The sequence below is a fragment of the Rousettus aegyptiacus genome, unplaced genomic scaffold (genome assembly GCF_014176215.1).
Source record: "Rousettus aegyptiacus isolate mRouAeg1 unplaced genomic scaffold, mRouAeg1.p scaffold_m13_p_8, whole genome shotgun sequence".
NCBI lineage: Eukaryota > Metazoa > Chordata > Mammalia > Chiroptera > Pteropodidae > Rousettus > Rousettus aegyptiacus.
In genome coordinates this window covers 33,897,033-33,913,073 of record NW_023416311.1, presented here as the reverse complement: position 1 = coordinate 33,913,073, position 16,041 = coordinate 33,897,033, and positions in this window count along the sequence as shown.

Sequence of the window (16,041 nt, the reverse complement as noted above, 5' to 3'; positions counted from 1 at the left end):
TCTAGGGCAAGGGCCAGAGGGACAGAGGTCAGTGGTAACTCTCTGGGACAGAAGCTCTAATGGCTTCCATTATTTCTTTGTTTCTTTTGTTGTGTTCTTCTTCCACCTGTCACTCTCCATTAACCTGGCTAACACCATTTATCTCATCCTAGTGTTCCCCTGATATCCTACCCCACCCAACCCACTCACCTTGATTGAAACCTTCCCGAGAAGCTCCAGAACCACCACACACAGTGCTGGCCTAGGTTCACATCGAGCCTTTCCCAAGCAGCCCCAAGCTCAGCACAAGTAGCATCACGCCTTAGGCCACATCATAGCTCCTATCAAGTAGCAGGTAGCCTCAGTTCATACCAGAACTCCATTGAGCAGCTCCACAACTGACATACCACATGAGAGACCTCAGTCAGCACTGGAGCCCCTCCACTGTGATGTCTGCTCCATGAGACCAGTGCCCACACACTAGGTAATTTGAGAGGCTAATCCTCAAATCCAGTTGGCCTAAGGGTCAACCCCACTCACCACTGCACTTCCAGCAATTGCAGCCTAACTACAACAGAAGGGCACAAGCAACCCACACAAAGAACAGCCCTGGAACCCCTCACTCTGGTGACCAGTGGGGACTGCATCACTGGGCCCTCAGGACATCTTCTACTAAAGGCCGCTATTTAAAAACTGGGAGTTGTAGGGGATCTACCTAATACATAGGAATAACCACAGCGAGACAGTCAAAATGAGAAGATAGAGGAATATGTTCCAAATGAAAGGACAGGACAAAGCCATGCATGGAAAAAGAACTAAACGAAATGAAGACAAGCAAGCTACCAGATAAAGAGTTAAAAAATGGTTATAAAGATGCTTGACAAACTTGGAAGAATAGATTAACTCAATGTGAACTTTAACAAAAAGACAGAAAATATTAAAAAGAACCAATCAGAAATGAAGAATAAAAAAACAGACTTGATGAAATCAACATTTGATGAGGCACAAGAATGAGTCAGTTAGATGAAAAACAAAGTAGTGAATTCAGCCAATGGAAACAGCAAAAACAAAACCAAAAACTTTAAAAATATGAGAACAGTTTTAAGGGACCTCTGGGACAACATCAAGCATACCAACATTCACATCATAGGGGTCCCAGAAGGAGAAGATAGAGATAAAGGGACAGAAAATATATTGGAAGAAATAATGGCTGAAAACTTCCAGGAAACAGACATCCAAATCCAGGAAGCACAGAGTCCCAAACAAGATTAACCTGAAGTGTCCCACACCGAAACAGATTATAATTAAAATTCCAAAAGTTAAACTGAATATCTTAAAAACAGCAAGAGAAAAATGGCTAGTTATTTACAAGGGGTCCTCCACAAGACAGCTGATTTTTCAGTGGAAACTCTGCAGGTCAGAAGGGAATGGCATGACACATTCGAAGTAATGAAAGGAAAGAATTCACAACTAAGAATATTTTACATAGTAAAGTTATAACTCAGAAGCGAAGAATAGTTTATTAGACAAACAAAAGCTAAAGGAGTTCATCACCACTAAACCAGCATTACAAAAAATGTTAAAGGGACTTCTTTAAGCCAAAATTAAAAGAGCAAAAGCAAAAATAAGAAAATATAGGAAAGAAAAAAAATCTCACTGATAAAGGCACACATTTAGTAACAGTAGTAGATCAACCAATGATAAAGTTAGTATAAAGGTTAAAAGACAAAAGTAGTAAGATCTCATGTAACTCACACACACGAAAGATGTAAAATGATCTCAAAAACATAAATAGGGTGGAGGTGAATAAAAAATGTAATAGTTTTAGGATGCATTCAAACTTAAGTGACTGTCAACTTAAAACAGACTGCTATAAACATAGCTTGTTACATATGAATCTCATGGTAACCACAAACCAAAACTCATGATAAATACACAAAAAAATAAAGAGAGAGAAATTCAAACAAATCACCAAAGAAAGTCATCAATGTATAAGAGAGCAAGATAAGAAGAAAGGAACAGAGAACTACAAAAACACTAGAAAACAATTAAATGGCAATAGCAACATATCAATATTTACTTTAAATGTAAACTGACTTGATGCTCTAATCAAAAGACATAGGATGGCAGAATGAATAAAACAAGACATCTATATGCTGTCTACAAGAGAGTCACTTCAGACTGAAAGTGAAAAGATAGAAAAATATATTTCATGCAAATGGAAATGAAAAGAAAGCTGGAGTAGTAATACTTCGACATCAGACAAAATAGACTTTAAAATAAAGACTGTAAGAGACAAAAAGGGGATTACATAATGATAAAGGGATCGATCCAAGAAGAGGATATAACACATGTAGACATCTACATACCCAAAGTAGTAGCACCTACATACATTAAGCAAGTATTAACAGATATAAAAGGAGACAATAATACAATCATAGGGGACTGTAACACCCCACTTTCACCACTGGATAGTCATTCAGACAGAAAATCAACCAAAACTAGAATCGTGTTTGCAAGGGGCTGGAGAGGACAAGAAAGTTGGGAATTATTGTTAAGAGTTTCAGTTGGAGAAGATGAAACAATTCTGGAGATGGATGGTGGTGACGGTAGCAAAACATGAATATGCTTAATGATACCAGACTGTAATGGTTGAGGTGGTAAATTTTATGTGTATTTCATCACAATTAAAAATAATTTAAAAATACACAGGAAAAAGTAGTTATCTAGTTACCTTTGCTGTAATGACAAGGCTATTATGATTGTGCCATTGTTTTATTCTTTAAAAAACTGTGCTGGATATACCTTTTAACATGTTTTCGTGAAAGCTTATAGCATGTCAAATTGTCCTATAAGTAAAAGTTGAATACATTCTTGATCCACTTAAATAGTTCACATTGTAGGTTTATTAGATCTATTTGATAAAGGGAAGAAGATTAGAAGTGCATTTATTTAGTGGACGGACAGCATAAAAGTTTAAGAACACAGGCCCTCGTATCTTCTTTACAGAGCGGGATGTGTGTGCTCTAACTGCATTCGTGCATTTTGGACATTGTCAGTATGCTTTGAAGAAAGATACGAGGAATAACATAGTATATCCTGAGTTGTTACACTGGCAAATCATCAGTTAGAAATTCTAACTAGAAAGCCAGAGGCTATATTCTAATTCTTAGATCTATGTTCTCGGGATAAGAAAACAATGCATTATTATATGCTGTTTTAATCTGGCAAAGTATAGCATGAGACCATAGATCGTGAGTAGATTACTCACTTTTCTACAAAAAAAATAACCAATTTATTTTAAAAACTGTATAATCTTCATCTAGACTTATTTCAGGGATCATTGTAAATATTAGTGAATTTTCATTTTTAATTTGGATGGGAAAATACTACATGAGAATAAAATATTTCCAGTGTTCATTCTTGTATGTCACCTAGAATGAAGAATTTTTGATGATTAATAATACTTTTAAAAAATCTCTTTATAAATCAACTCTTAAATTTAGCTTGTTCAGAATTTGCTAATATAGGGTTAAGCTCTATTAATTCTTTTTTCAGATGTTTAGAACTTATGACATATCTGAAAGGTAAATTTGGCATTAAATCAACATTTTACTATTGTCAGCTCTGCAGAGTCAATATATCATATTCCCAGAAGAGTAGACTGTGTTCCTCTTTGCCTCAAACATCATTAACAAAACTGACAGCCAAGCACTAATTCCAGAACTGTTCCAGTTGTTATTGATGTGTAAAGCAGAAAGGACTGAGCTTGATTGTCAGATGTCAAGCCGGGTTTCCATTACTGACAAATAAAAACCTGCACAGTTTGATTCGTAAAGAAGGGCCCAACTGATTAGAACACTGTAGGTGAGAAAAAAGTTAAAAGAAAAATGATTACGTCGTCTTTTCGGAATCGTTTTTTTTTTTTAATCATAAAATAGGAGAAAAAAGAAGTTCAAGTAAAAACAAGGATGCTTTAGGGACAGATCAAAAACAAAGGAAGGTTTAATAGAGTAAGAATTACATTTCAGTCTTCTTTCATCTTTTACTGAGAGAAACAGAACTTCCCTTACGTTTGTTACATTGCTAAAGGCAGCTCCACTCTTTTTAAAGTTCATCTTCTTTGGATCCGTGGGCACTTCTGCCACATACACAGATTCTAACTCTGCTCAAGTTCCAAAGCGAGACAAGCACATATCCGAATGTTACAGGTTTTGATGACTTCCATGGTAGACTCAAAGAGAGCTTTTTTTTTTTTTTTTTTTTTTTTTTTTTACAGAAGGTGATCTTTCTTTACCCTTCTGAGGAGTAGGAGACAACTGATAATGCTGGTTGATTACTCGATTTCAATTTTCCCCAACTTCCTTCCTGGTAGAATTCGAACTTTGTTTTGGGAAAAATTTTGCCCTGCTCAAAAACTTTCTCCCCACCCCCACCACCTCCTCGTCACCACTCTCACTACTCAGCACTGCACCCCACCACACTTGTAGCTAAAGGTGACCATGCGACAGTTTGGGTCACTGATAGGTAAGTGGAAGTTGCTAGGTAGAGCTTCTTGGCAAGCTCTTTGGACAGAAACTGACTCAGCTGTTGGCTGCCCTTTGCCTTTCCTTTCTTGCATGAAATGGAGTGTGAAGTTGGAATGAAGAAGCTATCTTGGGACTCTAATGAAATGAGCTCACCCTGAGGACATGCTGAGCAGAAATATAAAAGAGCTAGTATCCCTATTAGCTGCCTAGAACCACAATATCTGCTCTGGACAGCTTACCTCCAGACTTATGGTTACATTAAAATAATAATAATGATGATAATTGTACCCCAAATTTGCTTAAGCATTCTCCTTTCGGTTGCCTATTACTTACAGACAAGTTCACTTCCTATTCACAGAACTATTTTAGAGCAGAAAATTCAAAAGCAAAATACACTAGAGTCTTTAATGAATGGTATTTCCCTAGGCTAACTCGCGTAATTATGAGGATGTTTAGTTAATATACAAATTATGAAGCTTGAAATAATTGGCTCTGATCAGCTTCCTCATTATTATCATTAAAGAGGTTTTTATTCAGAACTCATTTGCATGGGGAAGCCTGCTCGACTATTTACCTGGTGAATGGTTTTCAATCTTAGAAGCCCCTCTCCGGCTTGGAAATCATTGAGAGTCTGGCATCCTTAGTAGGATAAGAGCAAGGGTAGAGTTTTATAAATGAAAGACTTTCTCGGAGGTGTTGCAGCATGCTGAAGCTGTTTCACAAGCGTTATTACACATAATCTTTAATTTAGATTAGTTATTTATGAAAAATTGATATGATTTAATATCTTTATATATTAAAGCAAATTCAAACTTGTCACATCATTATATGGTTTGCAATAATGTCATTCTCATCCCAATTCCCAGATGCTTTCTTGAGTGAGACAGGAAATGGAGTTACAGTTAGCAAGCTTGGAATTTCTTCTCACTCTGGGCATGCCCATTAGCATTTCACATTGTGAATATCATCTGTTCTGTTTCTTGAGGCAGAAAAAACAGGTGAGAACTGTCTTATACACGAAGAGCAAAGCCCTCTAATCAGTACCTATGGCAGCACCTGGACAGCCGATGGGCTCTTTGTTTGGGTTATTCTCAAAGGTCGTGGGGGTGGCTAGGTACGAACTCTTTAGGGATGTGTCATTATCTCAAGGGCAAGGGCTTGGAGCTTTTTTGGTTAACCTAAAGCGACATGAAATAAAAAATTGAGAAACATTGCTGTGGAGCCTTCACGTAGTATGTCTGTTTCAGCTTATGTCCAGCCTAAAGAATTGGTAGTGATGGCCTGATTCTCCACTGAATTGAGTTTGATGAGACAGTGTTCCAGCCCAGTAGCACGGCAAGTACAGCGATTGTCCTTTTGGCATTTGGGCTTGGCACCCCTTGTACCATCACCACCCCTTGCTAGGGTCCTGACTAGGGTGCTTATGTTAAAGTCATTTCCATTAGCCTGAGTAAACAACCTTGGCTGCCTCCTCTGCACTGCATCTGGAGTATTATATAAATTTGTATTTATTTCCAACCTATATTAGTCAGGATTAGCTTCTGCTACAAACAACAGTGAGCCCTCAAATAACAGTGGCTTAAACAATATAAAAGTTTAATTCTCTTTTAAGTAAAGTAAATCTGGAGACAGTGAGCCAAGGACTGGCATGATTCTTTCTCGTTTTCTGCTTCACTTTCCCAGGGGGGGTGGGTAGTCTACATTTTTATATTCTGTCCAACAGGGTAAGAAAAGACAGAAAAAAGGCTCACTACTGGCCTTGTAAAGAAATTCTGTAAATATACACCATTCTGGTTTTATATCATCAGTCCAAATTTTGTCAGATTGTCACAACTGACTACAAGGGAGGCCGAAAAAGAAAGTGCTGTGCGTGGGTTCATGGATGCACTCAAAGTCAGGATTCTGTTACCAAATAAGGGGAGAATGGCTATTGGGAACAAGAGCTGCTGCTGCTGCCATTTGCTAATAAGTGTAATTGAGGTTATGGCTATTTGTAAATGCACCAATTTCAACATATGGGCAGTAACCCTTGTCCTGTTTAGCACCTGAAATGTTTTCTCCACTTCCAAGGGATTTATGGAAGCCAGATGGTGGCCAGTTACCAGTCATAGGGCTTTACGTTTTCTCTACTGCTTTTGTTTATCTTGATTCCATAGGGGAAAGGGCTCTAATTTTTCTTTTTTCCTCCCAGACACCATTCCAATGAGTGAAATTGCTTTTCAGATAGGATTTACCTCCTTCCCCTGCCATGTTGGATACTTGTTTATTTCTAAAGATGATCAGAGTGTTCTTCAAGGTAGATCCTTTTGTAGGACACATTCTAGTAGCTCAATCATGACATGTATTAAAGAGCTTTAGTTTCTATCTTGGGAAGGAAAGAAATGCCATACCAGTGAAAAGTAGTAATAAAGAAAGAAAGAAAGAAAGAAAGAAAGAAAGAAAGAAAGAAAGAAAGAAAGAAAGAAAGAAAGAAAGAAAGAAAGAAAGAAAGAAAGAAAGAAAGAAAGTTAGTTCTCAAATCTCTTAGTTGGATAAAGAATGCTACCTTAGTGGCAACTATTGGGCACAGGAGACCCTTTTGTTTCAGAGGGAGCGATGACGTCTTTTTGCTACTGTCCCAAAGAGCCAGCATTTTAGCATCTTCCTACCTGTTGACCATTTAATTTCAGATTTCCTGATTTCCCCTAAGAGTTGATTTCGGTATTTCACATGGTTATTAGCTGTAGTTCTATTCCTAGCAGGGATAGAATTTCAAGAATAGATGAAGGTATGAAGGACTGATCATTTTGAGTATAAAGGTAATACATATACATATCAAGAAAATTAAATGGCTTTTTCTCTGATTCATTCAACTATTGAGAAAGTCATGGTGGTGTCATTTATTTATTTTTGGAAATTTTAAATAGAACAGTTCATTGTTCACTGGGATGAGACTTAGGAGATTTTGCTAACTTAAAGGATTATGTCATTTTATTTTATTGTTAAGTCTATAAGACTGAAGCTTCCACATTGCCACAAGAGAGGTTTTAACAACTGCTCAGCAATTCCCATATGGCTCTCTTTACTTCACCTCAATTCAGTTTACTGCAATAAATCAATGGAATTTAATTTAATTAAACATCTATCAATTCTATGGAGATGGTTAAAGAGACCATTTTATTTAGGGATCATATATATATGAAACATATAAGACAGACTATGTCTTAATGCCCAGATGTTTGTAACAGGACATCATTATATCTGCACTGTAGTAATTCGCTTTACAATTGAAATTGTGGGAGTCTCTGAAAGACCATCTGGAGATGCCACTTGCTGATAATCTGGGTACATCTTATTCCTTATTAAGGGTGAAAACCTGAAAAGGTAATTATTTAAAGAGAACGAAGTCAGTATGTTATCAAAACTTTATACTTTAGGCAGAATATTATATATAAAATAATGTTAATGGTGGTTGTTGGTGAGTTGGGAGATTTTAATGCTTTTATCTCATACATTTCTGTATCAGAATTATTTACAATGAATATGTATTATCTATAATAAAACTATAAATGCAGCAAATGATTTTTTATCATTATCAAAGAAACATGAGTATTAAATTAATGTCTTAGGAGTAGGTCAAATTCTCTTTTTTTCATTATTCTACCCAGTTCTCTAAAATAATTGAGAACAAAAGTCCTATTAAGATAAGCATGATGCAAGTGATACAATTTCTGTTCATTAGATGGGGAAGAGTTGTATTTGTTATGACTTCTGGGAAGAATATCTATCATTCCTGCCATGGCCCAGGTGGGGGGTCAAGACGTCGAAACTATCGGGCCTGAGACTGATTCAGTGTTTGCAGTTCTACACAATGCTGGACACTCAGTGAATTCTTGGCAGACTTCACAAGTTTTTAGATCTTATTTATTTTCATGGTAACTTTCCAGGGAAAGCATGATTTAAGAAAACCTCTTCCTGATAATAGTAAAAAACTAACAAGAAAGGTTTACCGGCGTCCAACAGCAGACATACTGATCTGAGGCTTCTGATGGTTGTTAATAATGAAGATCAATGAAGAAAAGTGGAAGCAACTTTCACTTAGAGTCAAATCCTGGCTTTGCTGCTTGTTAAGTGGTTCTGTTAGAAAACAGGGTTGATGACACTTGTATCCACCTCAGAGAGGTGTTGTGGGGATTAATTGAGATAATGTATGCAAAGTATTTTGCATAATGCCTGCCACAATGTAGGTAGTCAATGAATATTAGCAAATAACAACGGTGGTGGTAATGACTTATACAATAATAGTAGAGGCTTTTTAAAGTCAATAATATCTTTTTCCCCACCTTTCATTTATTTTTAGTCCCTCCTGCTGAATCTATTGTAAACCTCTGCATGTAGTGGATCCAAAACATATGTGGTGAATTGATTGAAATGTAAGAGAGGATGTTAACTAAATTGGCATCCTCAGAATAAGAATGTTAGTATGTACCTGGTACTTGAGTGTGAAATGTCAAGGAGAGGCCCCCACAGAGAATATGGTTAACATAGGGCTGAATGCTAGTTACAATATGGCTCTTACCCTTCTTTCCCCACCAGTTGTGTGCTTCATGAAGCTGGTGACATTCATTCCTGAAACTGTTTATGCAAGTTCTGATGGCTATTGTAATTATAAAATTTAACCAAGTTTATGTGAACCAATAAAACATGAGGTTAAAAAGAAAATTGTTATTTCAATAAAAACTAACTTGAAAGTGTTGGAAATACTTATTAACATAGACTTGTTCTAAAGAAAATGCAGTTGATTAGGGTGGTGGTAAGAGCTATAAATATTTAGGGAAGGGGATTTCAGAAATCTAGAAGTGATTGCGTTCAGATATATAAATGTGTTTGAGTTCTCCTACAGGAATATTAGTGATGCATTCTGGAAGTGATTTGAATAAGAATGCCAGGGTTGAGGTCCCTGATCTCAGCTCTATATCAGAAAAAATGGCAACATTATTAAAATGTTTGAGATAAGCATGTACATTTGGGATTTTTTTGATGATTGATTCCCTGTTTTAACTGATATACTCAATAATACTGGTCCAATGAACTGTGCATCCAGGAAAATGTGTCAAATAAAAGAATTAAAATTCATCTGTGACATGTTTTTTGTTAACTTTTATGGTAAACAATGACATTTTAAGCTTAACAAGTGCCTAGTAATAGCAAAGACTGTGAAAAGTGTTCAGAGTGTAGACTTTGCGGATTCATGGTGAAACAACTTTACTTCTTTCCTAACCAACTTTCTCTTATTAAATTTTGTAAAGGCAGATATTTTTAATTTGATGTTATCAAAAAATGTAGAACAAACAATAATCATAAAATTTAAAGAGAATATGTTTCTTAAAACATGGCATTTTGGGTACTGTGCGGAGCAGTGAAAGTCAACTTCTCCCTTCTTCCCAGTCCCTTCCCCCTCTTCTGAGCTATTTTGCATACTTGGAGCTCTTTTTCCTAATGATGTTTTAATTCTTTTGTCCTACCCCTTGATTCAGTTTTCAGAGTTGGAGGCATCTGTGGTTCCAGATGAATCTTAAAGCCACACTGCTGTGAATTGATCGGCGCACCTAGCTCTCTGCTATCTCAGAGTCCTCACATGCTATTCTCTCTGCTCAACTTTCCCTCATAGTATTAGCCTAGTGGGGAAAAACATAATAAGTAAACCACAGCCCTCTAGCGAGGGGGAGGGGCTGGAAATTGAGCCCAATCACCAATGGCCAATGATTCAATCAACCATGACTATGTAATGATGCTTCCATAAAAATCCAAAAAGGAGGGAGTTAGGAGAGCTTCTGGGTTGGTGAACTCATGGAGATTCAGGGAGAGTGATGCACTTGGAGAGCATGGAAGCTCCATGCTCTTCCCTTGACCCTGCCCTGTGCATCTCTTCCATCTGGCTGTTCCTGAGTTATATCCTTTTATAATAAACTCATAATCTAGAAAGTAAAATGTTTCTCTGAGTTCTGTGAACTGCTCTAGCAATTAATCTAGTCTGAACAGGGGATCATTGGAACCTCCCATCTGTATCCTGTTGGTATGAAGTACAAATGACAAGCTGAACTTGTGATTGGCAGCTGAAAGGGGGTAGTTTTATAAGACTGAGCCCTTAACCTGTGGGATCTGATGCTATCTCTAGGTAGATATTGTCAGAATTGAGTTGAATCATTGGACACCCAAACAGTGTAATGAGAATTGCTCGGTGAGGGAGAAAAACCCCACACATCAGAATTAGCTCTTAATGCAGATATTATGCAAGCTTTCACTTCTGGTAATTTCTTACCTGCTGAGAACAAAATGCCACTTTTTGTGAAGAACAATGCTACTTCCCATTATGGCCTCAAAAAGTCCCAAGTTTCTCTTGTAGTTTGTTTGTTTGTTTGTTTTCTATGGGATAGCTATACACTTTGAGAATTGAAACTGAGAACCTCTACAAATGCTTCTCGATCAGTCTCATCTGGTGTGTATTACTGGGTCTCTGTGTGTTGCTAACCACCATTGCTGGTCCATCAGCTATGTTTTCCTGAGGGTGGTTCAAATCACAGTGTTGATGATGTCACTCCTGCTACCTCTGCTGGGATCGGTGTGGTTCTGGTAAGTGATGCATATGGTAGCAATTTGCATCATGCTGTGCTATCTGAAACTTCTCTAATGGGCACTTTTTACTGCAACCCAGTTGTATAGTCCAGGAGTTGCTGCACTCATATCCACTCTCTCTCACTGAAGCCTGAGCACACAGAGGAAAGGAGGCATGTGCTGATGAAAGTCCTGATTGACACTGGCTCCAGCTCTTTATTTGGAACAGACTTTGGTATATTAGCTAATAAAGAGCACAAAAATTAACGTTAAAATCATTACAGTTCTTATCTACTACATTTGCAAAGGTCTTATTGCCTGACATATTGAATATTTATAAGAATTACAAGTAAAGGGCAATGCCAATCAATTTTGGGATCAGGCCTCTGTCATTCTCTGTCCTGAAAAATTTCCAGTTGCTTTTACAGAAGAATAACCTTAATGAATTTCAGGAATATGCGTTTGTGTGGCTTTCCCTGTTGAAACATATCCCAGTGTCCCCATTCGTAGACTGAGAGGCTTAACAAAGGAGTTGTTAACAAACATCTTAGTAATGGTCTAAACTATGTGTTTTAACTAAATATTGACAAAACTGTTCCTTTGGAGTTACATGTGGAGTTCATGCCCCATTACTTCATTTAATAATGACCATGCTCAGTATGAGTGTGAGAAACACTCGATGATAATTATGTTGCTGAAGATGATCATGTAGATTTTAAGAATATTGGGCAGGATTCAAATCATTAATTGGAACTGGATGAAATTTCAGAATTTTGAAGACAAAAATTATTGCAATGGAATAAAAGGAAGGCTCACTGGAAACATTTGTAAGAAATAGAATTTGCTGACTTCCAAGTAATGATTTGAATTCTACCCGGCATCCCTGCGGTCATCAGCATCGTCTTCGTCACTGTAATTATCAAACTCACACCGAGAATGGCGCTATACAGTTGAAGGTGCTTTAATGCCTCTATGGCTCTAAATCCTGACTTATTTAAAGCCTGTTAACAGTGTCACCCAGGTTTTAATTGGTCAGCTGTCAAAAACTAGAAAAATACTGAATTGTCTCCCTGAGTAAAATTGGTGCTTTTTAGCTTCAGCCTTGAGTTTACAGTGAGGATAAGACAGAGGCACGTCCTATTGGGATGCAGTGGGACGGAGACAGTCAAAGGCCTCCCTCAATCCACTTACAGTTCTTCATCTCATCAGGGTGATTTACCTGTCACTGTCCATATGGTGCCTGAGGCAAAGGGTTAGTGCTGCTGAGGGTGACATACCCTACAGCAGCGGCTGCAGCAATTACTTGGGAGTCACATTTTATTTGCAGTTTGGATGGACAGATGGAAAAGGCTGCAGGTCAACATCAAGTTATTTTGGTCAGACTTGACAAATACAGAAATAAAACTATGACCATAATGGTCACTTAAACATAAGCTATTATAATTTTATGTCTATGCACCTTGCATATGTCCTTCTGTTTCTGTTTTTAAAGTTCATACTCTGTAGAACTACTTCATGGAATTGTATTTCACAGGAGCCGTAACTTTCATCTAAGTGAAGCAGGCTTTTCTCAAACACTATCAGAGTTACAGAGTGAGAAGAAAAGAAGGATAAATATGGTAAAAAATTCTAAGGATGATTTTCTAAAAATGAACTCAAAATAATTCATAAAAGTGAAGAGAAGAGAAAAATGGAAAGATATATTGAAAGCAGTAACAGACAAAGGAAATAAAAAGAACAAAATGATAGCAGCAAAGCCCAAAGAAAGTCTTAAAATATTTCAGAAAGGAATATTTCAGAGACCAAAAGGACAACTAAATGCACAACCTTATATATACCCTAGGGCCCAGCAATTCCACTCCTAGATAGAGACCCAAGAGAACTGAAAACATGCCCACACAATTACCTGTATATGGTGTTCATGGCAGCATTATTCACTATAGCCCAAACCTAGAAATAACCCTAATGTCCATTAACTGATGAATGGACAAAATATGGTATATCCATATAACAGGATATTACTTGATGATAAAATGGAATGAAATACTGATACGTACAACATAGATGAATCTTGAAAACATGCTGAGTGAAGAAACTAGTCACATATTTATTGTACATTTTACATATTGTATTTATGCGAAATGTCCAGAATAGGCAAATCCCTTGACACGGAAAGTAGATTGGTAGAGTAGGACTAGGGGGAGGAGGAAATAGGGTGGGAGGGGACTGTTAATGGGTATAGGATTTCTTTTTGGGGTGATGAAAATGTTCTAAAACTAGATAGCAGCGATGATTGTTCAACTTTATGAAAATACTAAAAACTGCTGAACTCTTGTCTTTGAAAATATTACATTTTATTGTATGTGAATTATATCTCAATAAAGCTGCTATTAAAAAAAAAACACCATATTGTTTCTCTTCAGCTTTTTCTAGGGTTCTCTATAGGGATGGACCCTAGCAGTATGCCTATGGCATAGATAGGGAGAAGAAAAAGAAGGGGAAAGGGGCCTAGAAAAATAAAAAGAGACATTAGAAGGAGGTGGATATAGAAGAAACAGCAACAGAAGAGAAAGTTTCAGTCAGGCTTGTTAAACTGCAAGGAATAGAGAGCCACTCCAATTAACTCAACAAAATGGTCCATTGGTCGAGAAACACATAGGTAGACCTTGAAATGGCACAAATAGCATGAAAGCAAAGCTCGCAAGCAACTCTGCCATTTTCCTCATGGACTGTATATTCATTCTTTTTCTTATATGACGTTTCTACTTCTTTCTGTGTGTCTGATCCATTTTTTCCCTAATATCTGACTTTCTCTGCTCACTCATAACTTCAGCCTGCATGTGACTTTGATTCACAATGTTCCCTCCAAACGTGACTCTATCTCATAGCATTCTCAGGACAGTATTAGCTCTCTGCTTATGTGGGTAAATGATTCAGTCTCTGTTTCCTGATTCCCATTTCCTAAGAGAGAAACCCAACTAGTTCAGTTCATGTTTGTCATTCAAAGCCTGGAACACAGGCTACTGGTCAATTAGCCAGTCTAAAATGACCCTCGAATCATGGGCCTAACCCCTAGAAAAATAGCATGATGTGGGAGCAGAATGGGGTGGGAGTGGGGTTATCTGGTTCATGAAAGGCACAGTGGGTTAGAGGGAAGAGAGAAGGAAGAGAGAGTAACGACTTGCCAAAGGACACTATAAACGTGCAGTGGAAAACATTTCCAGTACTATGGAAAGAGAGGAGGTGCATTGGAGGCTGGAGATGGAACTCTTGTCAATGGTCCCTCCCAAAAGGTAACTGTTCTGAAATGTAAAGTCCTCGCTCTATCTACCACTTAGAGGAAGATGGTCATTATCCATGTTCATCCTTTGGTGTAGACCTCAACTCTGTATTTTTGCTGGAAGATATTTCTAAAGACTATTTTTACCTTCATTTTCTGAAGTTTCAAAATCCTACTGCAAATATTCAAATAATTGAAAGAAAACAATTAAAACAATCTTGGAATGGAATCCAAGCAACTAATGTCTAATATTGCTATGGAAAATTTCTCTTCTATTTCTTATCTCATATATAATGGCCTGGACAACACAGCTATCATATATAAAAACTATATAATTTGCAACTCTACTTCAGGGATATACCCCAAAGAACTCAAAGCAGGACTCAAACAGATACACCAAATTTCATAGCAGCATCATTCATATTATCTAAAAGGTGACAACAACCCAAATGTCCAGTGGCAGATGAATATATCAACAAAATGTGGATAAACTTTGAAACATTATGCTAAGGGAAATAAACTAGACACAAAAGGACAAACATTGTAGGATTCCATTTATATTAGGTATCTAGAAAGGCTAACTAATAGACAGAAAGTAGAATAGAGGTTACCAGGGGTTACGGTATTGTAATCTGGTAATCTGGTATCTGACTGTTATAATAAAATACCACATGTTGGGTGGCTTATAAACATCAGAACCTTTTTTTATCACAGTTCTTGAGACTGAAAGTCCAAGATCAAGGTGATAGCATGGTAGGGTGATGGCTTTCTTCTCTTCTGAGTCATAGACTTCTCATTGTAACTTCATATGGCAAAAGGGGATAGGGAGATCTGTGAGGTCTTTTATAAGGGCACTAATTCCATTCGCCAAGGCTCCATCCTCATGACTTAAGCACCTCCAAAAGGCCCCACCTCCTAATACCATCACATTGGACATTAGAATTTTAACATATAAATTTTGAGAGGACACCAACATTCAGACCGTAGCATGGAGGGAAGAAGGGAATGGAAGTGATCAATGGATTTAGAGTTCTGTTTAGGATGATGAAAAGTTCTAGAGATGGATGGTGGTGATGGTTTTATAACACTGTAAATGTACTTAATACTACTGAATATACATTTTAAAATAGTTAAAATGCTAAATTTATGTCATATATATTTTACTAATGAGAAAATATCCAAGAACAACAACAAAAACTATACTTCACATGGATGCTTCTTGTTGAAAATAATTCTGGTTTTCATTAAAGCATTAGAAAGTGGTAGTTTCTACTACATCTTCCTACACAGGTGTTGCTGTAGGTCTAAGAGATATGGTACACCATTCCATCCTCACCTGTGTTTTCTCTGCTGCATAGCAGACATGGGGTAAGGCTACACAGAGGCCTTTTTCACATACATACAGTAACCCACGTCGGTCTGGTCAAGAGATCAGGCCCCACAAGGCATCTTGATAATTGCATTACTGCTAAAACATCTAAACTGTTGTATATAGTAACATGTTTCCTTTTGAGAAGGATGTATTGCTTGTTTCATCTTTTCTAGTTTTTGTTTTTACATATAATAATGTTTGGTTGGCTTATGTAAAATCATTCAAGTTATAATGTTTTTCAAACAAGGAATCACAAGTATCAGGCAGAAGGCAGGGATTTTCTGCCC